The 24,971-nt window shown below is 38.8% G+C and overlaps 1 protein-coding gene across 5 annotated transcripts in view; it reads left to right on the top strand.

Annotated features, from left to right (window-relative positions):
• The window catches only part of LOC129721225 (uncharacterized), a 42,167-nt gene that overhangs the window by 6,584 nt on the left and 10,612 nt on the right, over window positions 1-24,971 (top strand). The window contains exon 1 of one of the 5 annotated variants that reach the window (XM_055673539.1): window positions 19,962-20,816. The exons of the other annotated variants lie outside the window; for them this stretch is intronic. The gene's annotated coding sequence lies outside the window, so the exon portion shown is untranslated. Of the gene's footprint in view, window positions 1-19,961; window positions 20,817-24,971 lie in introns of those variants that run through there. 5 annotated transcript variants of the gene reach the window in all.

The following is a 24,971-nucleotide window of genomic DNA, read 5'->3' as shown; positions in this document are numbered from 1 at the left end:
TGTATGTATTACCAAAGCCAGAATGACGTCCGATTCCATTGTGACATTCAAGATGGCGACTCTCAGCTCCTGAAAATCTTCTGAAATCGATCCTATGCTCTGCAATAGAGGTATTTGCCGTATCGGAGTAACGCCTAGAGACCAAATATCGATGTTCAATGCAATTTTTAAATCCAAGTTGGCGACGTCGGATTTTTGGAAAATGAAGAAAATGCTTGAATACACCTCTACTTTAACATTTCCGGAACCGACATGATGATTTTGAAATCCAATTTGTGACTGCTGGAAGTGGTGCAGAGAAAATTATTCAATATGGGCATTTTCGGAACCGGGATCATTACCACAGGCCGGAAATCGAATGCCATTATAAATTCTAAACTGTGTGACTTCCGGTGAACCCCACCCGATATAAGTGTTCCCGGAATCGAGATGATGCCAAATGACCGGATATCAACCAAAGACGCCATTTTGAAGTTCAAGATGATAACTTCTGGTTTCAGGAATTAAAAAATACGTTACGAGTTAGGAGCAGTGTAGCAAAACGAGCGAGTAGCAAAACCTGTCTCCTGCTTTTTGCTTGAGAACGAGATATATGCTAAGCTTCTCAAATCTTTTGCACACACGCTTTCAAGATACTCTTTATTCTTCACGCATTGACGGAGCAGCAGCTTACGTGCGCAAGCACGCAAAAACTCTTTTTTCGTCCTACTCAGTGATTGTAAACTGCGATTACGAGTAGGAGTACTCGACTAAAATTGCTCGCCTAGAAGTACTTGAAAAATGTGCTTTAAAACAAAAACGCTTTTTTCATCTACCCGGTTTTGCTTCGTGCATCAACGCCGATTCCACTCTACGAATGCTTTGGCAAGTTTTCTGAAGCAGTTTAATGTGAAACCAGCCGAAAAAAAAACGCTGCAGAAGTAATCCGATACCCAATTCGAGATATTTTTTGTCCCTCCGCCATCATCGCAATGCATCTTGAAACATTTGCACTCGGCTGGTCGTGCTCGCGAATAGAGGAGAAGACTCGAGTAGGCGAGTAGACGCGAGTGTGTGCATATAGTTACGGGAGTAATGCGCGTTTTCGTTTGTCCGGAAAGAAATTGAGTTAAAACTTATGATTGAACAAGGAATCAAGTGAAAAAACCTAAATTAATCCACCTAGCGGTCAGACTCAGCCTTTCTCATTCAAACTTATTATTTGTAAAAATAGATTTACATGAATGCTTAAATCCAAAAAGGTATATTCACTCTTTGGGTTCTAAAATGTTGATGTTGAATTAAAGTATAAAATATGAAATTTGGCGTAATGTTAGTACTTCAGAAATAGCGATATATAAGAAATGACTCTTAATTTCGAACAAGTTAATCACGAGCGATACCGGGAACGTTCAAATAGTACGATACCACATTTGAATCATGTTGAGGCCATATATATTGATCAAAGCAGCTATAGTGTTGAATAGTCTTTGAATTGCTTTTCTTTACATAACTTTTGAACCATATGTTCAATCATAACGAAATTCAAAAGTTAAGGGTTCTGGGGACAGCCCAATCATTTGAAACCAGTTTTATTGAAATCGGTTGTGTGGTTTCTGAGATATTAATGTTTCGTGATTTTTACATTTTGATACATAACCTCTAAACTAAAAATCCGATCACAATGAAATTCAATAGCAACCTATGGCGCAACTAGACCTTTCGTTTGCAATTAATTTTATGAAAATCGGTCCAGCCATCTCTGAGAAAAGTGAGTGAGAAAAAAAAGTTGCACATACACACACACACATACACACATACACACATACATACATACATACAGAAAATGCTCAGTTCGTCGAAAGAAGTCGAGTGGTATATGACATTCGGCCATTGGGACCACTTTTATACCTTCGGTTTTTCCAGTGATTGCTATACCTTTCTAGGAGAAAGGCAAAAAACGAGAAACAGCTTGAATAGTTTGTTTTGTGATATCGGTAACAGCGAGAACCTTATGATTTCGGTTGACCTGCTGAGTCTCCGTCGCAAACACTGCAAACCTCTTAAAAAGCGGGTTACAGGGAAACTGCAAAGCAAAGACTCGGTGCTACGTTCCGATTCGGAACTCGACCTTCTGTTTATTATACACAGACTTCGCAGCCAACTGTTAAAGTGTACAGGACAATTGCGGGGCTAGTGCTACGATCCTACTGACACTAACAGTCTCTCCCGAGCCGAGGACTCGAATCTACGACGGCTGGCTTGTTAGGCCAGCATCGTACCTCGAGACCAACTGGGAGGGTTCAGGGAAACTGCCATGACTCCACTAATAAGTTTTGAGTTTTGAGTTCGATTATACGGAGATTCGATTATCCGGAAATCGATTATCCGGAATTTTAGACTCGATTATCCGGAATTTTATTTTTTTGGTGTCAGTTCATAATTTTCATTCCGAATTTTGCCTTTACCATCCCTTCTGACCTATTTGTTACCATTTAAGTCACTTCCGGCATGTTTGGGACATTATCCGAATTAAGTAAAAATAATCAATGTCCAATTTAGTTTTTTTGCTTCTCAAGATTTTACCCCTTTTCGCCTCAAAAATAACTTCTGGTTACGCCACTGCATCATACAAGTAAAATAAAGAAAAGAAATATTTATTTTATGTTCATTTATCGCAAAATTTCAGTATTTTTTGTGTGATTCGATTATCCGGAAAACTCGATTATCCGGAATGAAAATTTTTTTGATGTTCCGGATAATCGAGTCCGACCTGTATCAACCTTTAAGCCGCCACCTGAACATGAACTGATATTGCAATATACAATATTGTATCAGGTACTTTTATTGCGAAAAAGTTGAAACAAAAATTTGACCTAATAATATTAAATTCACGACCTAAAATTTAACACCAAAGGTCCGAACTCGTGAACGCTATTATTCGGGCATTGTCAAAGTCAGTTTTGGAAACTTTACTGAATCAAGCTGTGAGTGTGTAGAACCACAATAAGTGCGTCGCTACTCGATCCTACACGCTCGCAACATAAATCCATTCTATCCGCTTGAGAGTGAGCAAAAACAAATGGAAGCCCACAATTTGTGACCTTCCGCAACGGTTCGGGAAAGTCTGACCTTCGTGTGTAAATCAGAAAGTGGCAGACTGGCAGTGCCAGTGAATCCTAAAACACACATGCGTCGCTGTCATCGGGAAAAGCGGTGAAAAAGGTGAACATTTCCTAACCCTCCGTTCAGAAAGCGAAGAAGAAGGCTGAATTAGGAGGTTTTAAAGCCAAAATTGTGCCGGACCGGAATGCAAAGTAGAGTTTCGAAGCAAATAAAATTTGTTAAAAAATACGATTGTATGGCTGTACCAGGATCATCAGACGGATTGTCAAGCCCCAAGATTTTCGTGCTTGGATCAAGTGAAAAGCTTCTCTGCCATTTATTGTCGCCACCACGTACCTACACAACTTACCAAGAGTTTTATCACTTGTACTAAAGGTTTGCTCTTTTTCCTTTCCACCTGGTGGTTCCTGTGAGACTCGGGTTTCAACCTCTCCAATCGCGTTATGCGTTGATATAACTGATAATAGTGATAATAAGATGCAGTGTCAGCGCTTCGCTTGTTGCGGATATTAGAAAGGCTTCTTATCTACTTTCAGCTAACGACGACGTGGGTAATTTGACTTTTCTCATTGCTTTTTTCTCTTTCAGCTCTAGCAAGAAAACCGTCCGATTGGATAAATAAAGACGTCGGAAGTTTTCTGTGATTTTCATTTTATTATTTTTGAATATGCCCAATTTGCACTAGACACAATCCGAAACTGTTCTCAGGAACAATTATAAGCGTAATTAGTAGTAGGAACCACGATTATCGTTAGCATATCATACACTAGATTATGATATGCTGTCTTTTCCCATTCTGAAAACCAAGATCTAAATCAACTATGGATAAAGACTGCTTAGAAGCGTATATAGGAAAAACATTTAATTAGGTTTCATTGGCAACATTGTGAGCCATTAATGGTCCTAGTTGTCAAATAATTCATTGGCAGCAGTTTTGCATTGTTACCACTAATGGTGACATATCGTCTGCGAAATATATAATAATCCACCCAATAAAACAGTGCGACATGGTGACCTATTTATCTGTTCTCATCGGTTACTCTCATAAAAAGCAGTTCTTTTTTTTTTGCTTCCAAAATAAATACAGTCATCAGTTAGACATGGAAGCCACTATCGAATCGAGAGAATGATATAACCTTGGGGAGCTTTTAGCACGTCATGCTGTGTCTGGTTCGGCTCGATGAAGCAACGAACTATGTCTTCTCTGCATTCATTCGCGAAAGCTCGATATACATATACCTACTTGCAGCCATCAATTGGGCGGTTAGCTGTAAATCTCGGAACTAACTCTTATCGTTTACTTGATTATATACAGCGAAACTCTTTCCGAAAGCACAAAACGACCCATTGTAGAGGCAGCTCTGAAATTCGGCGGGCCAATAAAGCATCACCGCTGGCAGCATTTTCTACTGAAGGAGAGTTTTCCGAATGGTTCCTCCCCCAACTTCAACGCCCCACACTGTGTCTGCAGTAGTTTGCAGCTTGCTGGTTAGTGTACACTGTTCATGGCTTGCCAGAATCGTATTCGGGATGGAATTATGGCGTGTCGAAAAAGCATGGTTCACGATTACTTTTTGCCGCCCTCGTTGAGCGGTTCCATGTGTGTGTACATACGGTAAATTTCGTACAGATGAGAGAGGGCATCCGGTTCTGCACAAGACGGCATAACGAATGGGATGTTTTTTTTAGTAGCAGTAAGGCTAATTTTAAGAAGGACACTGCAATAGCAGGAACGCTTGTGAAAAAATGGTGACTGTATAATAACAACATTTTCGTTTATTACACCTGACAGAAGAAAAAAAAAACAACCCATCTGATAATGCGCCAATTTAACACGATGTTCAAACCGATTCTATAAACACGCTGTGTAAGGATTCGTTCGAAATGATGTTTGAACAAACCACATTGGTACTGCCTTTTTGTGGTGGTAACCAAAGCCAAAGGGCAGGCCAACACGAAATGATTAATTTTTGCGGTCCTACTGTGCATACACATAAAAGAAATGCGGAAAGCTCGAATGACGCGGTACGTGTCACAGCTGACGCCACTTCGTCTCCTGTGATTTCATTCAGATGACCGGAAAGGATCTCCCCGCTTCCCCCGAGTAAAGAGGCAGCTATAAAAGGGTATAAGAGGTTTGTTCTTTACTCTCTCCACCTTCTTGGTATGCGGCAGCTTGTTAATTTCGATTTACGACTCACGTGAGCGGAATTACATTTGTACAAATGCTACCATTAATTGTTTTGTAAGGACCCCAATTCTCATGCTACGAACGAAACGTCGAAGAAAAGTTTCAGGTGCTTTTTTGTAATTGAAATTTTAATCCATGTGACTGCTCAACAAAATTTCACGTCACCGTTTTCATCCACAAATTTCAGTATGCAAATTAAATCATTCTAAATTTATTTAACTTGTCGCTCTTGCTTATTCATAGCAATCACTCAGCTGCTGTGTTGTGCATTTCTAAATGATGGGATGCTGCTATCGTACAGCACTCGGAGCATTTCCTCCTCATTTTGGCTGCAGGACAATGACAAGCAACGTGTTTCGCAAATAACGCAGCACTGAACAATAATGGCCCCAGTGCGATCCAACAGCAGAATAGGCAAAAAAAAAGATATGAGCTCGTTAAAATATGCAGCAAGTGATATGTTCATCAACTGTACGTAGGAGCTAGCAAAAAAGCCGCGCACTGCTCTGCTGACTCCCAACTAAATTATTTATCATTCCTAGTTGCTGATGAGAGCACTATCATTACAACACTTTACAGCCCCCACCTGATCCTAACCCATTTCCGTAGTCGAAAAGTTTATTGAATAATTCACCGATAGCCGAAAGCTCTCATCACTAAATAACGAAATGGCAGCGAGGGATCAATATATTAAAGCGCAGCAGACTCCTTTCCATTTTGGTAGCGTGTTGACGTTGTTGTCCCAGTAGCTTGCGAATGACCCAGAAACGTTCGTTCAGAGCAGAGTTATGCGAAGAACGTGACCGTACCAGCAAATTCTGTTGAGTCACAGTCAAAGTGAATTTTCAAAGGGAAAAACATACATTGGCTGACTCGGCAGTAAGTCGGTTATAAAACGTTGGAATATCAATCCTAGGATATTGTTCAAGGGTGATGTGCGTGTTTATTTTTTCGTCGAAAAAAACTTTTTATAATTTTGACTTATGATCATTTGTTATATTCAAAAATGTTATTCTGCATACGAACATGAGAAGGCTAATCACCAGTTAGTGATTTTCTTCTATATTGAACAAATGGTTCATCATCAATTCTGTTGAAAGGCTTAACTGCTTATAAACGCATAAGAGTCAGACAGCCTTTTGATTCAATCAGTTCAAGAATAAAAATGTAAAACGTGCATCCGAGGTAAATATACAGAATACTTTTATATGCAATAAGGTTTTTGTTGTTCCGATTAGTGCACTTCAATGGGTCTTTTAATAAAAATTACTATAATTTTCTACTAATTTTTTTAGCTCTAAACCTGTTTTGCATTTGTTGCGTGAAACTGGCCAAAAGTTATATTTTTTTCATCAGCAACTTACGTAGCATATTTTGTGAATGTTTGAGAGCACACGTAATGTAAAGAAGTTTCTGAGGTTTATCTCAAGAGTGATAAAAATTCACTTGGGACTGTCATGCATTTATGAACAATTAACCCTTCAAACAAACGCAAAAATGCGTTCTGTTTAGACTGTCTATGAGCTAATAGGGTAATTAAAATAACCGTAATGCATAATATATTGAAAATGACGTGATCCTTGATAAATGTTTTTCTGCTGATGGGGCTCATTTTGCACTTCCTCATCTTATAATTCATAAATTAAAACCATGTACGATTTTAAAGCTATTTAAAGTCGTACATGGTTTTAATTTATCTTTATTTATTTATCTTTCATTCTTCATAATATGTGGGGTCTCTTGCCGTACCAATCATTTCACTCCACTCCACTTTCCTAAGGCGTCTAACCTGTTTCTGGTCCCGGTGGGTTCCTAGGGGAGACCCACTTCTACCCGTTTCCCAAGTACATGAACTCATGATCGCCAGCCGTTGAAGGCAAAGGTTAGATTCTCATGAACCTCTCCATTTTCTATACTTGGGTTTCGACGCATAGTTTTCTAGTCTAATTCTCGTTTAAGGCTTCGTCTTTCAGCTGGCGTAGATTGCTTTCAGCGTCGCAAAGTTTCTTGCAATAACGTTGACGTTGATTTGATAATGTTCCGCACACGTAGTACCTACATCACCAGGTCAAAGGTAGCTTTGATAAGCCATGTCACTTTGTCCGGAAAACCGTAGTCGTGCATGATTGCATATATGTTGCTGGTTTCGATCAACTGTATCATACGCTGCCTTTAAATCCACAGAGACATGATATGTGAACACGTTGTACTCTCGACATTTCTGAAGGTTCAGTCGGAAAGTGAGGATTTGATCCGTAGCAGCGCGAGGTTACCTAAAGCCCACTTGATACTGTCTTACGAATCTGGTTACCAAAGCGAATTTACGGCGGATCATGGTTTGGAAGAGAACTTTATAGGCAGCGTTGATCAACGTTATGTCTAGGTAGATGCTGTATTGTAGCCGATCGCCCTTTTTTTTATAGATCAATTCCTTCGGTAGTCTCTCTTCTTCCCAAATCCTGGAAGTTAACCAGTGCCGTTTCTAGTGTCTATTCGCCATAATAATAGAATTTTCAGGGCTAGTAGCGAACTTGGAGTAAAATAATAGTGACTTTACTTTACTTTTTTCATTATAGTGACCAAAAAGTGAATAACCTTAAATGGATCATAACCGCCCTATAACCGAAGTCGAATCGACTCAACTGGCCCATGTATTTCAAATGAGATGATCCATAACTTTGATTTTTTTAAACCTTTCCAACCAGTTGTCGATATAAGACAAGAAAATAAAAATTGTTACGTAATTTCGTGCACAATACTGATTCAAGACGCGGACTGCTCTCAGAATAAATTGGCAGTTCAATGAGAGTCTCTCCAGTGAGATGACATGGCATGGATGGCATGGAAGCACCTTTTTTAATGTATTTTTTATATAGAATTAGTTGTTTATGCTCATTTAAAGCTAAAATAATAACTTTAGTGACCTGTCGTTGTAAATAGTAACTTTAGTGACTTTTTAGCGTGAATAGGCTCTGAATAGTGACAAAATCACTGAAAAGTGACTCGCTACTAGCACTAAGTTCTGCAGGTCTGTCCTTTCCTGCGACTCTATTGTTCTCCAGTGCCCTAATTTCCCTATTGATCGAGAATCGGGACACTGCTACCGTTTGTGGGCACTCCAAGGTTAACTTCTCTTCCGCCTCCTTCCGGTTTAACGCTATTGAGGTGTTCATCGAAGAAATTCGATAATGTCGACCACTTCGCGCTCGCTTGTGATCATGTCTCCCTCCACGACCACAGTAATCAGACATAGCGTTCGAGTCAACACGGCCTTTAATTCAGTGGCCCGCTCTGGATCAGACGTTGTCGTGAGCCGCCTCTACCATGGAAAACTAACTCTCAAAAAGGCTCCTCTTTTTCCACCTTTCGCTTTTTTTATACTCGCGTATTTTCCGTTGGTCTAGTTCCGCGGCTTCCACGCCCGGGGAAGCTTTACTTCCTCATGCGATGGAAGGCATGATTCCAGAGATTTTTCGCCTCAGAAAATCTCCCGGTGTCGACTAGAATTCAATCTAGACCAGTTTGGGTGGTTGGTTGATTGGTTGGTTGGTGTGAGTGGATCACGCCACCCCACAACCATCGACACCTATGTCGGCGTTAGAATTCGAACCCAGGCATCGAGCGTGGTTGGCGGAGACGTTACCAACCTCGCTAGGCCCCCGCCTGAAGCTTCAACTTATAACTACGTATTAGGTTATGTATTAGGTTCGCAACTAAATTCTTACTGATCGTCCATCCTCAGCACGACTAACGTCGGTACGTGAAAATTGTCTGCTTAGAAAAGTTTGCATTTTAAAAGTTTTTCGCTAAAACTAGTGTGTTTCGTACTAGTAGTTATTGCAAACTGTGGAGGCGCTCGAATATTCTACAATTTCAGAGGATTCAGTAAGTTAAGAACAAATAATTATTTTAAATTAGTAGTATGTTGATACTCGAACATACATATCCAGTAAAAACATTGGACGCGCTATTATACCGCCGAGGGGGGGGGGGCGTAGCAAGGTTTAAGAGTTCACTTTGACAGGCAGGTGATTTTCTATTTGATGTCAACGAACTTGATCATGGGTTTATTCTCAGGCTCTCTACTAACCCTTTCTTGATGTCAAAAATAAGTCCCTCTTACAATAAAACAGGCCAGAGGGACATTCAGTTGAAACCGCTCCAAGAAATTTTAATTAGCGATAATATTCGCTGGAGGCAGCGACGCTCGGAGTCGTAAGCGTGAAAAAGGAGTGGTGAAAAAGCCTACACACAAGTACAAACTATAATAACCATGTCACTTACTCTCAATAGTGATATTGCTAATAATAAAAGTGCAGAATACAGTAAACACCAGGGCGATATCACAGAAGATCTTTGTTTCTGGTCGCAGTGGTTAGTCCATACAGGAATTAAAAAAAATCTTATCGCCGCATTGACAGCGTATTGCCTGAAATATCGTGATTTTTCCTTGCGTTTTTTCGTTGATCTCCATACTTCCTCTTATGCGTTTGTTTATAAAGATAAGTGACATTTCCCCCACATATACTGCCAAGTGTGTGTAGCCGTGAGAGCTATTTTACTTTCCCTTCACCGCATCTCGTTGTTCCAATTTTTTGACACTTTTTGATAACGTTTGTGATTGTCAGCGGGCTTTAGGCTTTGGTAAGGGAGTAGATGTATAAACGTGATAATGATCTTTTCGGATGACTCTATGCGGTGAATGGTTGTGGAAAGGAGCGACACATCTGAGTATAGTTATCCCAAGTAACACACAAAACATGTTAGAAAATAAGTAACAACGATAGTAGTCATAGAAGTGTACTACAAGCGCGATTGAAAACATGTGTTATAAAATTGTGTTTGAAGTTGTTTTTCATCAGTAATACAACCGCATTTCGAAAACAAGCTCGTTTTTTCTGGTTTTGGAGATATTTTTAATAACATGAGTTCAAGAATGACAATCACTATCACTTGGTCTTTTCGTAAGACATTACACCATCTAATTACAGCGCTACGTACCTGTGGAATGCTTTTCCTTAGTAATATAGTCGTAGCATTCAACACCCAACTTAAAATTACTTGATCAAAATAGTTATATGAGTTATATGAACGATTCCTATATTGATTCGAAGCGGGTCAAAACGCGCCATCAAAAGATAAACAAAACGCTTGCAGTGTAACCAATATCACTTCAGTTTTTTGTTATTGTATATCTAACAACGTTTTCTAGTTTTGTTAGATTTTATATCCAGATAACGTTGAAACTATGCGAAAACAATTTCAATATTCAAGCGAAAGAAACAACACTTTTTGAAAGGTTGAATAATACTTTTTGTCATCATTTTATAATTAATTAAAACTACCACTGATAAAAGCAATTGTCGATCTAGTTGCACTGCGCAGATACAACACATTTGCGCATGCGCTGGTTAACAGTTGTCATAGCAACAGATTTCCGCATTGCCGTATTAGTACTCGAGATGTATTTTGCCACTTAATTATATCAAGTTGGCTTGCTTTCATGCAGTTATCGGTACTTGTTCTACTAGCCTTCATGTTTTGCGCTTTTCTGGTGATATTGATGTCATGGAATAGGTAACGTCAACTATTCTATACCAACGTGTGTTACTTTGGATTGTTCTGAGTGTTAAGCTATTGTAATAACTTATTTCAATTCATGTGTTCAGCCGCGAAAAGCAGCATATCAACCACTATTGACATAGGGTAAGGAACATATTCTGAACAGCTTTAGGAACCGCCTGTGTATTGAGACGAGATACTCGAAATGTGTTGGGAGAAATTCAAACATAAGTATATCAATCTGTTCTCTATCTTTTTCTCTGTCAGAACTTGTTTTCAGATCGTAAAACTAAGTTAGCAAACTTTACCAATAAGCAATTAAAGTTACCAATCGAAGGACACTAATACAATCACCCCGAATTTATTTCAAGCAGTTTTCATCTGTTTGGCAGGCGTTTTTTTTTTCAGCACCCGAAATGGCTCCTGAATGGCTGCAATATAGGTCGATTTGTTTCGATTGTGTTTGCACACAGATTTCTTTGTGATTAACGGTATTTATTAAATTCGTAAGACAGCTAGACAATCAAAGTTTTCGTTTACATAATTGAAATTGTCGATATTGATCAAAATTCAGGAGTTTGAGCCTTTTTTCTTCGACTGATTAGAATAGGCGCTACTGCTTAAGCCGTTCCTTACCCTATGTATAGTGCAAAGCTCAGAGCTGCGAATTTTCACTGTTAGCAACAGGATATCAGTTGAAATTGAAATCAGTGAATATCGATGTTAGCACGAAAGAGCTAGAAATGCAATTACTTTCAGGTTCAATCGGTTGACAGTGGTAATACTGACTACTGCGATTTCGCACGCGCTGTGTTGTTTTAGCGATGTTCATGTGTTTGAGAATGTAGATGCTCATTTACTTCATCGGTTTTATGCATTCGATTGGCTCAGATCAAATATATTCTACATGTTTCTAGGCAATATCATTTTTTTCACTGACATGATTTTCAATGAGAATTGACACAGGTGGCACTCAATATCAGTCTCAAGAAATTGATTTGTCGGAATTTTTCAGACGCAAGAAATAGAATACGGAAGAATCGTGATTAACGGAAACACGATGTATACCTCAAAAAGAACCGCGTCGGCCGACGTACGTTTGCTTTCTCAAAGGTACTCGGGTTTCGGTAATAGACAATCAGCTGAATGCTACAAGTGGTAGATGCTTTTTCGGGCGCGTTGTAAACAGAGGATTGTGGTGTTTTGCAAGAAAGATACTCGTCATTCGTTCTCGTAAAAAATTACTACGTAATTACTACGGTGACATAAAAACACAAAGATTTCTTTCCGCCGGAGTCGCGGCGATGCAGAGTTAAACTCGGTTTGATTGTTTGGCAAAAGAACGCCCCCGTTGTTTCTATAATAGCGTGTGTACTTTTCAAAACTCGCGTTTGCCAAATTCGGTTTGCTTCCTCGAGGGTAGGTACTCAGGAATAGTAATAAACAAATATTCGAACACTTGGATGCTTCCGGTGGTGAAGTGTATTCGCGCGCGCTGCTCGTATAGGCCCGCAGGATCTGACAACTACTCATTTTTCGTCTTTGCAATAAGTTTACTTCGCGCGCAACACTGTCCACCTCAGTCACTTACCACGGTGACACAACCCTTCCTTTCCGTCGCAGTCGTGGGGATGCAAAAGTAAAGTCGGTCTCCGACAACAACGACTGTAACACCTCCTTCCTTACAACATCCTTCCTTACCCAAGCAACAATTGAAACATAATAAAAAAATAAATTGTGATCATTTGTTGCACTAATGAAATTCCGAGGTTTTGAGAAACATTTTTTGTTACTACGATGAAATTGTAAAGAAATAAGCAACAACTAAAGTTGCATCGCTGCTTCAAAAAACTTTACACTATCAACGTCATTCGCGTGGTTGGATTTGTTGTTGAAACGTGTAAACGGCATTTGAAAACCTAACCTTCACTGAATAGATCTAGTAAATATGATGATGATGATGATGGTCCCACCTCTTACCCCTACAAAGGTTTGAGAAAGACGATTTATCTACAAGATAATTATTATAAAACAATTAAACCAGATAAGCAAACAAAACGAACTGGTTTTCATCACAGATATAAATTTCTTCACAATTGATCCAATGCTTTGCAGCGATTCAAATAGAGAAAATATTCGTCAAAAATCAAGTAATTCATCGACAAAGCGTTGTCGGTATCAATTTATTTGCAACTGTCAGCCAAAAGACATTAATTGCATCTGAGTTAAGCCAACATCCAGTGTAATCATCCACAAAGTCGATACAATCCCGACGAGGCCAGTCCTGCCGTGATCAGCAAGCAAAGCACAAGTCCAGCTGTCAACTTCGATGTGATTTATAAGAGAGCCCCCACCTAAGGAAGTCGAAAATATTTCCAACTCGAAAATATCCTAGACCGGCTAGGAAACCGATGTCCAATAACAACCAACAGAACTAAAATCGTTCCGATTACTCTGACGAGTATCTTGATAATGTCAAAATAAAATAATAAAGGTATTCTCCATCTCAAATGATTAAATTTCTAAATTCAGTCCTTCATATCTGATCATCGCGCGCGATTTTCAAACCTTCGTAGACTACTCTTTTTTATTTTATACTACATCAATAATTACAAAATCCATCATCACCCTCGTGACGAACATAATAGTTTTTCAGTGCTACCATATTCCTTTAAAAAGCTATATAAGCAGAGTCCACAGAGATCATCCGTTACAAGAACTTCGTCAATAATATAGTGGGTAGAGCATATAGGTTGCCAACGTGATGCTTGCAAGATACACAAAACAAACAAACAAAAATACTTCTAAAAGTTTCTGTCATGTTCTAAAGCCATGTAACAGCAACTTTTGCCCGATCGTTCGCCTTATATTTGTTTTTGAGATGAGGTTATTTACTGCGTTGTAACATTTGCGTACTCGGACTAGAAGTCGTCCAAAAAGTGTGAAAAGCGTGTCTCTAAAACGACATGTGATAAATTGTTTTGAATTTCACCATCACGCTGAGGTACTGATGAATTGAAAAGGCAAAATTAAAAACTGGTAATGACCATTGACATGATAAGGGAAGCAATATTTAAAACTGAGCCATGAACTTGCAAGTGTTTCTACAGGAAAAGAAAATGAAATGAAATTGATAACTAGAGTTGAATCCTCAAATTTCTGAAAATAGTCGAAGATAAATCGCTATACAGACAATCTCTTTCCAGTCTGACCATTTGTCATTTTACAATCTTACCATGTTGTTATCAAATTTCATGCATAAGTTCATACACATTGCGGTTCAATTCTTGTAACTTGTGTTGAAACAACGAAAATGTTGCAATTGGCTCCACCTCCTACGCTTTTTTCGTCATTGTATAAGAAACTGAGATGTAACTGCAACTTAATTTCGCATAAGAATTTGTTGCTGTGATGCAGTTCATCAGTTCATATTCGAAACAAATTTTGCTGCTTGGGTACCCTAACGATCGTAAGGACGTGGCCGGCGCCGTTATCGATGCATGCAAAGCGGTAGTCACTGAATTACACTGAAGATGGAAAACTAATCCCAAGTAGCCATATCCGTGATTCTTTGTGCAACTTCACTAGCTCAGATCAATCACGGAGGAGCAACTACGAAATGTGCGGTCGTTCAAGCTCAAGCTCTAGCTCGGAAAAAATAGAATACGGAAGATGGTGTTGAAAAGCGGAGGGGGGTTGACTAATGTCCATGGTCAATATGCATTTCTGAGAGTTTCTTTAAAATGTCTCTATGGCGAGGAAACAGTCGCGTTCTCTAGGACACATTGCGCACGTCCGGACATATTTCTGGTACCCGTACGCCCCGGCATTCAAATACGAGCCCTACATACATCCCCTACTGATACTGTTTATTAAGGTGACAATGACTTGCATGGGAAAAAGTTGACCTTCGAATTTTATTTAGAAAGTCGTTCAATCGAAAAAATGGAACGTTGACCGCTTCGAGGCACGTGTTTGATTGAGCCGAAATTTTGCTTTGGGACTTTTTTCGAGAACACTAAACAGTTGAGTCTCACTTCTGAATGAAACTCGAAAAGTCGATTACCATTGCCAACCTACTGTTTGCATTCATAAAATATTGCGACATTGCTCAAAAAAGAACCATTTTATATTTGAAGCAAAGTTAATTGTGTGGCATTAAAAAATAGTTTCAAAATTATTTCAGTAAGGACCAAATAAAGTAATCAAAATTTCCAAAAACAAAAATAATACTCTTGCTGGAGAGACAAGAGTATTAGTAACAGTTTTATGAAGCGAGAAGGGTCAGATTTCACTGAAGGTGAAGTTATGAGTTTTAATATTTGGTTACTTTTGGCCTCGAAACGATTTAATATTGTGAAGTGTTTGTTAGTGTTATATTGCTGTACCAAAATCGTTATTCATATATCACAAAGAAAATGGAACAACCACACCACATCGATCTAAAAATTCACATTGAAAAAGCCACGAGGAAGAATTATAGAAGAAAAACAACAAGAAGCAACGTTAGTATGCATATAAATCAGGGATGTTACGGATGTGATTTTTCTGACACCTGCAGATGCGGATGCGGATGCGGATATGTGATTACGGATGCAGATGTTGATGCGGATGTCAATTTTCATTCGGATGTTCCGCTTTCGCGGATGCGGATGCCGATATCCGTAGAATCTCTTGTGTTATATTTTGTTTTTTTTTTTACATAACCATGTCCCTCCCCAGTGCAAAAGTTATTTGGGCGAGCAGTAAATAAGAAAATTTTTCTGCAATATTTTATGAAGTGATATTTTTTTTCAATATCCGCATGGTATGATGCGGATGCGGATATTTAATTACGGATGCAGATGTTGTTGCGGATGTACCACATTTGCGGATGCGGATATCCGTTACATCCCTAATATGAATGTCCTAGATTATTACCCGCGATTTTTTTTAAATAACATCCAATAACCTTTGCAACAACCAACACACAAAGAGAGGCGCAATACACGAAGTGTACTAAGTGGTTTTTTTTTTCGTGGCGAGTAAAATTCAAAAGAGAATAGGAAGAAGAGAACACAAAAAAATATCGGCAGCAGCACATGCTATTTGATGGCCGATGTGTTTGAGTGGTTCTGTCTGCACTGAGGTGAATTCCAGTCCTGATGTCGTGAAGTCGTGTCATCTAAGTTCATCCATTTTATTTCAGCACAACATAACGCACACTTTTCATATGTTCATCGAATCTCTTCTAATTTCGGTATTCGGCAGAGTTCGAATATCGTTACGACAAAAGTGTTCGTTTTCGAACAAACAATTTTTCGATGTCTTCATATGAGCAACCAAGGTGATTAGCCATACTATGTGCCAACGAATGAAACAATGGCGGATGAGGTAGGACTTATCATTTAGACGTTTCTGTTTAATTTTCAACGACTCTGGCAGTATGAGGCCGAGCGTTGTCTTGCAATAGAATCACTTTTTCTAGCCTCTGCTCATATTGTGGCCGTTTTTTTCTGCGCAGTGCTCGGCCTCATCGCATCAATTTATGTCGATACCGTTCCCCAGTGATGCTTTCGATCACTAACATTGACCTAGTCTCACTAAATACACAGCATGTCCTTCACAGCGTGTATAACCTGCCGTGCCGACGACTTAGAAGCATGACTGAATAGTCCTCATAGCTTTCTTTTATTTGGGTTGCTGTATTATTCCATTCTACAGCACATGGCGTGACGCGATGAAGAAAATCCTTCATTTTTTCCCGCTGAAGCAGTTGTTCACAGGCGAAAAAACAACTCTCAACGACCCTTGGTTTTGAACCATGAAGAATTCAAGTTCCTTGAACGTTTTGAAATAGCTTGACGGGTAACTCCTGCTATCGAAGTGATTTGTTCCTGCGTTTGACATGGATCCTCATTAAGCAATTCTTCCAATTTAACGTCTTCAAAGCTTTTTGGCCTACCTTCACGCGGATAGTGGCCAGTATCGAAATAACTGTCTTCAAACCGACGGAACTAATCACTTGCAGCAGCATTTCCGTAAACTTTTTTTAAACTCTCAATGCGCTTCAGCCGCCGTTTTTATTGAACGAAACGAGTAAAACAGCACTTCCCGCCAATTACGATTATTTTGCAGAAAATTATATATTTTCACACAACAAAAAGTACAGTGCCGTGTAAAAGTTTTTGGTCACTCGACTGTTCGTATATTATATGACGATAACATCGAAGATGATTGAAACCAAAAATCAGCTAAGCCCAAGATCTCAAAATCAACGGTCGACGTCCTGAAGCTGGATCGAATTTTGATAGATTACGTGGCAGATTCCGTAAAACAACAGAACAAGAATACAAGTCTGGACGAGGGAAAAAAATTTCTAATTCTAGTCACACCTTCTATTCCCGTTCATCTTCGCATTCCCGCGAAACTACATACATTGCCCGCTTTACTAAACTTAAAATGTAAGTCAATATGACAAAAAATTAAATTAGTTCGTAAAGTCTTACTTTCTAAGGGTAACAGAAATACTAAGTGCTACAAAAATTGCTGCGAATTTTAACATTTGTTAAGATGTTAAGATTCCTGTATATATGGTAATTTGGATAGGTTTGACTCTCCTACGATTAGAAAAGAAGAAAAACGACTTCTGCAGGCTTAAAAAAATATGAAAATTGGACTTTTCACGACTTTAAAGCTGTTTTGTGGACGGATGAGTCAAAATTTGAGATTTTCGGCAATAAAAGACGAGCTTATGTGAGACGTTGAATGAGTGAAAAAACTATGTCCGACTACACAACACCGACTGTTAAACATGAAGAAGGGTATGTTATGATTTGGGACAGATTATCATTTTATGGAGTCAGTCAGTGGTATAGAGTAAAAGGAATCATGGACCACATCATACTCGTTCACAAAACTGTGCCAGCGGAAATGCAACTTATGGGCAGAGGATTCGCTATGGAGAAAAATAATAATCTAGAATACTTCTTGACTTTGGTACACTGAAAATTATAGCTTGGCCACCTCAGTCCCCTGGCTTTAAACCAATAAAGTTACTATGGGAGAAAGTTACCCGTCACAAAAAAAAATCTGCATGCTCTTAGCCCTCATAAAAACAAACACTTGCAAAAAAAATATTTATATACCCGAAGTGAAAATAGTTTCAAATCTTTGGAAGCTACAATTTCAAATCATATTTAATTGCCTTTGGAAAAATACTCCATCGCCTCTTTCCCTTGACACTTTAAATATATAGTACTTTCGCACTTAACACCACTATTATTGCCTTTATCGCTTATCGGGCACGAAGAAATATTGCGCTGAAGGTGAGAAACTTGTGCTACCTTCAGCATTTTATTCCAATCCGGAAACAGTTTTCACACAAGCAGCAAGAAAACAACAGTCGTAATATCTTTTATCCTAGAAGTTCTCACCAGTAAAAACATAAATTACAAAGACTCGCAGGTGAACTTTATCCTATTAAACTGAGAATAAGTTGGACTTTTCAAAGTCGTAAATTCAGGGCAATTCTTTTACAGCGGTGAAAACCAATTTTTCACATTTTCCACAGGTGAGCTTGAAGCTGCAACATACTGTCCAGGTTTCGAGATGTTGATTGAAACAAACAACTGATAGAAGGATTACCAATCCATTCGTTCCACTGTTACTCAACATTATTTATGCAACGGACGCAAGTGCTCAACAATTTGAAAAATATTGTTTGTTTTGGCATGGCACGCACGAAACTGGCTGTTGTAGGTTAATAATTGATAGCTTCCTACCAAGGTGGAAAGCACGCACCAACCCCAATCTCTCGAAGCTTCATGCTACCAATTCCTACCGTGATGCTTTGAACGAAACGAACACGTAAAAATGCCCTTGGCAAAAACTGTGCTAAAACTGCAAGCTGAGCCCAATATCGATGGAGCTTACTTTTATGCTCGAGGTTACGAATAACACTCATCCCTGTATTTATATTTTTACACATAAAGCATTTACTTTCGAAATCGTTTCTTAACTGTGAACGAATGATTAACATTTCAGTTAGACAGCCACTAATCCTTGATGCAACATGTTCTAACACCTCTTTTGTAAAGCTGGATTCTGTCCAAAAACCTCAGACCACTTTCACAGCGAATGAGCCTCTTCTCTCAAATCGGTTACAATCTATTGTGAGATAAGTATATATGTGCCGATATATACTTAACTCTGAGCCTCGAACGACCCGAAAACTGCTTCCCTCAGTAGAGCCCGAAAACGCGGAAGGCAAAAAGCTGATTTGATCATTATTTATTCAGAGCTTTCGGAAGGCCACAGCAGCTGGCAAATGGGCTGCCCCTTTTCTGTTAGTCAGTCGTACTACTACATACACTGTTCACATGAATGGGGAATCTTCCCAGTAACCAACAACCAGCAGACCAGTTTATGAATAACATCAGCTGGCGGAATAAATACTTCAAGTAATTTTCGTCGGATCCGTTTATTTCCGAAAGAAATCGATAAAAAGTTATTCACTTCCTACGAAATGTGCTGCTTAATATAGTACAGGAAATGTTACAGTCGGAATGAAGCGTATTTTCACATTTGCAAACGCTTTTATTTGGCAAATTTACTTCGAATCCCTTATATTTGGGAAAATTATAGCATCCGTGAAGAAAATGCGCTGAGAATTACATTCATTTAAATTATCATATTAAGCCGTGGTAATCATGTCGTATTTTAAAATAACAAATTCAGTGATTACAATTTCCAAAACAAAAATGAAATCAAATGATTCGCCCCATAGTTGAGAAACCTCTAGAAGAAGCACCTAAATCACAGGTTTCTGGCCAGACTTTGCTGGCGCTTGATTTTCCGCTATTAATTTTTAAATTGCAAAAGTTTCACCGCAAAACACTTTACGTAGCACAAACTCCGCTAAAACACAAAGGATCTAAAAGTCATCCCAGCATACCGAAGAGCTCTTTTTCACTCATCCGGTTTGGAAACCCCATTATTGTTTTATGATGAATTTACCTCTGCTTGATTGTTTCTTTAGCAAGGATCCATTATAATATTATATGTGACCTTCTGAAGTATAGTATGAAATGCCAGCATAAAACCCTATGGAAATAAAAAACTTTCCACCCAATCGGAAAAAGATTACAAACAGCCACCACAAATATTTTGCATAAGTCATCATGTCCTCTTGGGCCTAATTCAATGTGCGTATATCTCATAAAAAAAGAAAATGTCACCCGACGCCGCTCTCTTATATTCAAGCGATTATTCAAAATAAACCGCACACTCACGGCTGATGGTGATTTTCGCCGAGTGCCGTCTGAAGTGAGAATAGCACCACCGAATAAATTTATTTTGCATATGTCTGGTGTTACCGCGAGCAAAAATCAGTGCATAAAAAATCCCTATCTATTCCGAGAACAGTATCGTCCCGATTATCCATCCATCAATGTTCAATTCAACTGAACTTCTACCCCTTTTATCAAGCGCTTGTTAACTGAGGTATTTTGCGGTTGCACTATCGCCAGATAATCAATAATCCAGCGAGCCTTTGATCAACTTTCACGGTCAGTCCCACTAAATAGTAAAAACATTGTAAACACTCTAATTTGATTAAAGGCTCGCCTCTTATCTCGAGAAGCACCGCGTAATATTTAAACTTTGTCGGAGAGCGACAAAAGCATACAACAAACAGTGCACTCTTCAGCCCGACACCGGACGGTCACTTTCAGTATCGCGTTCGGGCCCAAACAACGAACATCAACGGCGCTCCGCGGTGCGACCGTCACTCATCTCACGGCTCACGTGGTGGTTCTGCCAGCAAAGCGAGAGTTACTTTATTCATAAACAGAAAACCACCGGCATTGCAGTAGATACAGAGCCGCCGGTACGCGTCCAATATAAACGTGTGTGAATGTGGGGAAATTGAAAACCTGCCCAGGAAAAATCCGGAAAACAAACCAATTAGGTCAGACAGGTGAGAAGTGGAACCTGGCAGCCAAATGCAGCACCCAGTAAATAAATAATTTCGTTTTGTGAAAGATCAAACTCCTGTCACTGCAGCACTGTGCGATGACATTCGTATGAGTCGGATATTAATTATGTGATGAGCTAGCTATCTACATGGATGATTTATTAGTGGATTATAAAGTAACTTGGCGTGCACATGATTTTCTTTGTGACGCTATTTATTCCTCCTTTTGCAGAACACAAGAGTAGTGCGAACGCAAACTGCAAACAAGTAGCTCTAATCGAATGGTTTCAAGGTCTATAATAATCTGTAATACACAACAAGAACAGGCCGTAGAATGAAAATTTGCATTCTTACTAAAAATTGAAATCTTGAAATAACATTTGTGGCCATTTGACAGCATATTTTTTTATTTTACACCTACACAAGAATGGAATCCTGATTTTTTCCCGCCTGAGATTCATTTGGAAGTTTTCAACAATAATAAGCTAGTTGGTTAACGCTGTGAAAAAATGTTATTGATAGTTTCCGTCGAATCAATAGCGAAATTATTCACTTTTTAGAAAAAAAATATCAACGGTTTTCACGCTTCAATTATTTTATAATTCTCTAGCTTCTCTATTTCAATGCAATTCGCTCAAAGATTTGGAGAGTGATAGATGTGGGTTAACGATTCTATTGTGAACTTGAGTTTCGACTCAAGTGTATTGTACTGTGCACAATAGTGTACTTTACTATCAAATAAAGCAACTGATGAAAAAGAACAATGCCGAACAACGCTTTTCGTACAAGTACCATCCGAATGTACTTTGGTCAAGAGGGGGTTGCTCCAAAGAACAAAGAAGTTTTCAGCTTTTGATGTAGAATTACGCCTTACTTTCAAATGCGTATAACTCAGACAGTTTCAACGTGTTTCCTTTATTCGTACAGCAATCGATTGCGTCTACCAGAATTCGGAAAATTGTGATTAAAGCACGCTAACTGTTATATTATCGAAAAATATGAGCTTGTGAAACGCACATTTCTACCAATCAGAGCTGAAAACAAGGTCGAATATCAACAAAACTCTCAGTCTCAGCGCAAATCAAACTAAACAACCAATCACTACCTTTTTCCCCAGCACAGCCGATACTGTTGTTGGTGTTGTTATTTTTGCACCCGACTGCACAACTACACCGACCGGAAGTATCACTCCCAGTGGTCATGTGTAAAAGCTAGCAGATATAAATTTAGTCTTCAATGTCCATCCGAACAACGGAGCAAGAGGATGATTTACTGAAAACTGTAACAACCAGCGGCACACAGAACTGTCGCAGTAAGTCGCAGCGTAACAAGCAGCGATTTCAAATGTTTGTATGGTTATTGCTCATTCGATCGAAACCGGTGGACCACCGGATCTACCTCCACAGCGCTAGATTTTGGATCTCCCGTCTGTATGGGAAGCCGCGCAATATGTCCGTCCGGATATGTAAATGGTTTGCTAGCTAGCAGTGTGTGAAGAGATGATAGAATCATTCCGTGTCATCGACCAGCAATCCGAAATGACGATAATTTAAACAAACTTACCGGTTTCACTTTTGTGACAAACCAATGGCACTTTTTGGCGCCTAGAAATTATTTTATTAAAGAAGTTATTGTTTTTCTGCCACTCACAAAAACGTTGCTAATAGTGATAAAAAAAAATTTCCAAACAGAATTCCGTTCCACCCACGCTGTTCTTCAACTTCGAATAAATAATTTTAGAGTGCTAAGAAGTGGAGTTGAAGGTGTTGTCACAATAATCGCACTCGGAAAGTCTGTTAATTTCATTACGATCATTACGAAATATCATTGGCATTTCATTCACGGTCACACATTTCGTAATTTGCCAGGTAAAAAAATTCAACATTGCCTCTAGAACGTGTTTGTGGCCTTGAGAAGATTGTTATTTGTACCAGACAGGAGGAATTAAACAATTTTCTTCGAACTGTGTATTTCGTTACAGCTTTACACGCAAAAGTTGAAGTCTTGTACAATCGTTGTGTCTTCCCGATTCGCACAAATGTTGCACAGAAATCGCACAATAAATGTGTGAAACGCATAACGCAACAGTTGTACTGCGAATACATTGACATAGAATGAAATCAGAATATGTATCATATACCAACACTTTATTTCTCACGTCGAGTGTATTAGTGACTGCTACTCATAGATTATTATTTGTCATTCTGTGCACGCGCTTTTTTCTCAAGCGACGAGAGAAATTTCTCTCTCGCTAATAGAATTTCCATGTATGTGCGACAAGACTAGACACGTCACATACAATTTGCAGGTTGCTCTTTCGCTACTCTTTCGGTTCGGATTGCGACACGCAAGGCGATATCTCTTTGCTTCACGAAATGAGCGAGACACCCGTGCTGTACATACTTGATACCAGTGTTGTTAGTCTCACTCATACTGTCGGAGCGTGCTTGCTGCTATTCAGAGGAATGCATGAAGAAGAAAAAGTATCTCGAAAGCGTGTGTGCAAAAGGCTTAAAAAGCGTAGCATATGTCTCGTCCTCAAGCAGAAAGGAGGAGAATGGTTTTGCTTCTCGCTCGCTTTGCAATGCTGCTTGACACCAGTTGAAACTGTTTAGGTGTAGTAGTTTGGAGCTGCCAAATACATTGGAGAAACGCTAGAGCATTAATTGCGTTATGCCCAACACGCAATCATTGTACTGGTTCCGAATTACATCAACAATTGCGCTAAAAACGCACAATTTCGTACTGATTTCGCACCATCCAACTTTTGCGTGTAGTTTCGTGCATAACGTTCATCTGTATACCTACAAACAGTAGCAACGCACTTCGTATTTCTTTTCACATTCGTCCATTCTATCACTTACGCGACGCCGCCTGCTGGTGGCGTTAGCCTTCTCCATAGGTATTTAAAACAATTACGCGGTTTTTTTTTTTTGACGTGGGACTACGTCTTTGTTTTCTATACTGGTATGCATTCTGTAAAATTGGAAATGAAACTGGCAAATGTTGCGTCAGATTTCAAACGATAATAACAGCATAACCACATGATGGATAACAATAACCAATATGTTGGTGGATAAATAAAATGTTAATCAATTTTGTAAAACGCTAGTTATCAATATTTTTTCATTGCAAAGCGGTAAAAATCGATAAAAAGTATCAAGGGCAAATTTACGCGAACAATGAACCAATCACATGCAAGCATTCCTAGCACAGACGACATGAATAGACACCAACCATTCCCTGCGATATTCTCTGTATCAATATCCAAAAAAAATTGACCGTCTCCCCGTCCCAATAGGTTAATTTATGTTTGCTTCCATGAACCTACACTAATTTGATGTCTTAAAGGTAAAAGTTTTTCGAAAAAAGAAAGAAAACATGATGGTAAAAGCAACAGTACCGTAGACTACATATATGTGGAGCAGAGCGCTGCTAGATTCTCGTCGTCTATCATTGCAGCGGGCACGACTTCTATTCGCGTGCAATCAAAACTGCAATGCTGCTACTGATGGTGATTGAATGTTTATCTCATGAATATGATTACCATAAAAACCATAAATTACTTAACAAGAACTTAACATTTTTTCAACGGTTCTAATGAGTAAGTTCTTAAAAATACTTATTCATAGAGGAGTAAGAGCCGGCAAGTGCGTATGAATTTTTTGTCCATTTACTAAGATCTATTCAGAGTCTTTTTTTTTACATTTCAACATTGTTAGATATTTTATTATTTTTAACTTTACGAATAAAATAATGAGCCTATATTAGCTGTCTTCGTAATACAGTTAATTGTTGGCAGATGTAACAAGCTTGTGAAGCAAAAAAGTAATCTTTTAAAACTTTAACGTCGTTGTAATTGTTAGATGTTGTTTGCACAAAGAAAACACTACTGGCACTACATCACCAGGTGTAAATGAAGTTTTTTCGAGTGTAATTAAATATATTTCTGAAAAAAATGAAAGGAGAGTGAGAAATAAAATACGTAAATCACTGAAAAACGAATTGATTATGTCTGTAGTTACAGTAATTACAGTATTTAGTCCCACGTCAACATTTCATACAACCCTAGGACTGTACACCTTGTAGTATTTACCATACAGGTGCAGGCTTGTAAATGATCACGGAAGAACAACTTTTCACTACGATAATCGTCTT

This window comes from Wyeomyia smithii, chromosome 2, assembly GCF_029784165.1.
Source record: "Wyeomyia smithii strain HCP4-BCI-WySm-NY-G18 chromosome 2, ASM2978416v1, whole genome shotgun sequence".
Taxonomy (NCBI): domain Eukaryota; kingdom Metazoa; phylum Arthropoda; class Insecta; order Diptera; family Culicidae; genus Wyeomyia; species Wyeomyia smithii.
This window is presented reverse-complemented; position numbering and strand designations above follow the sequence as displayed.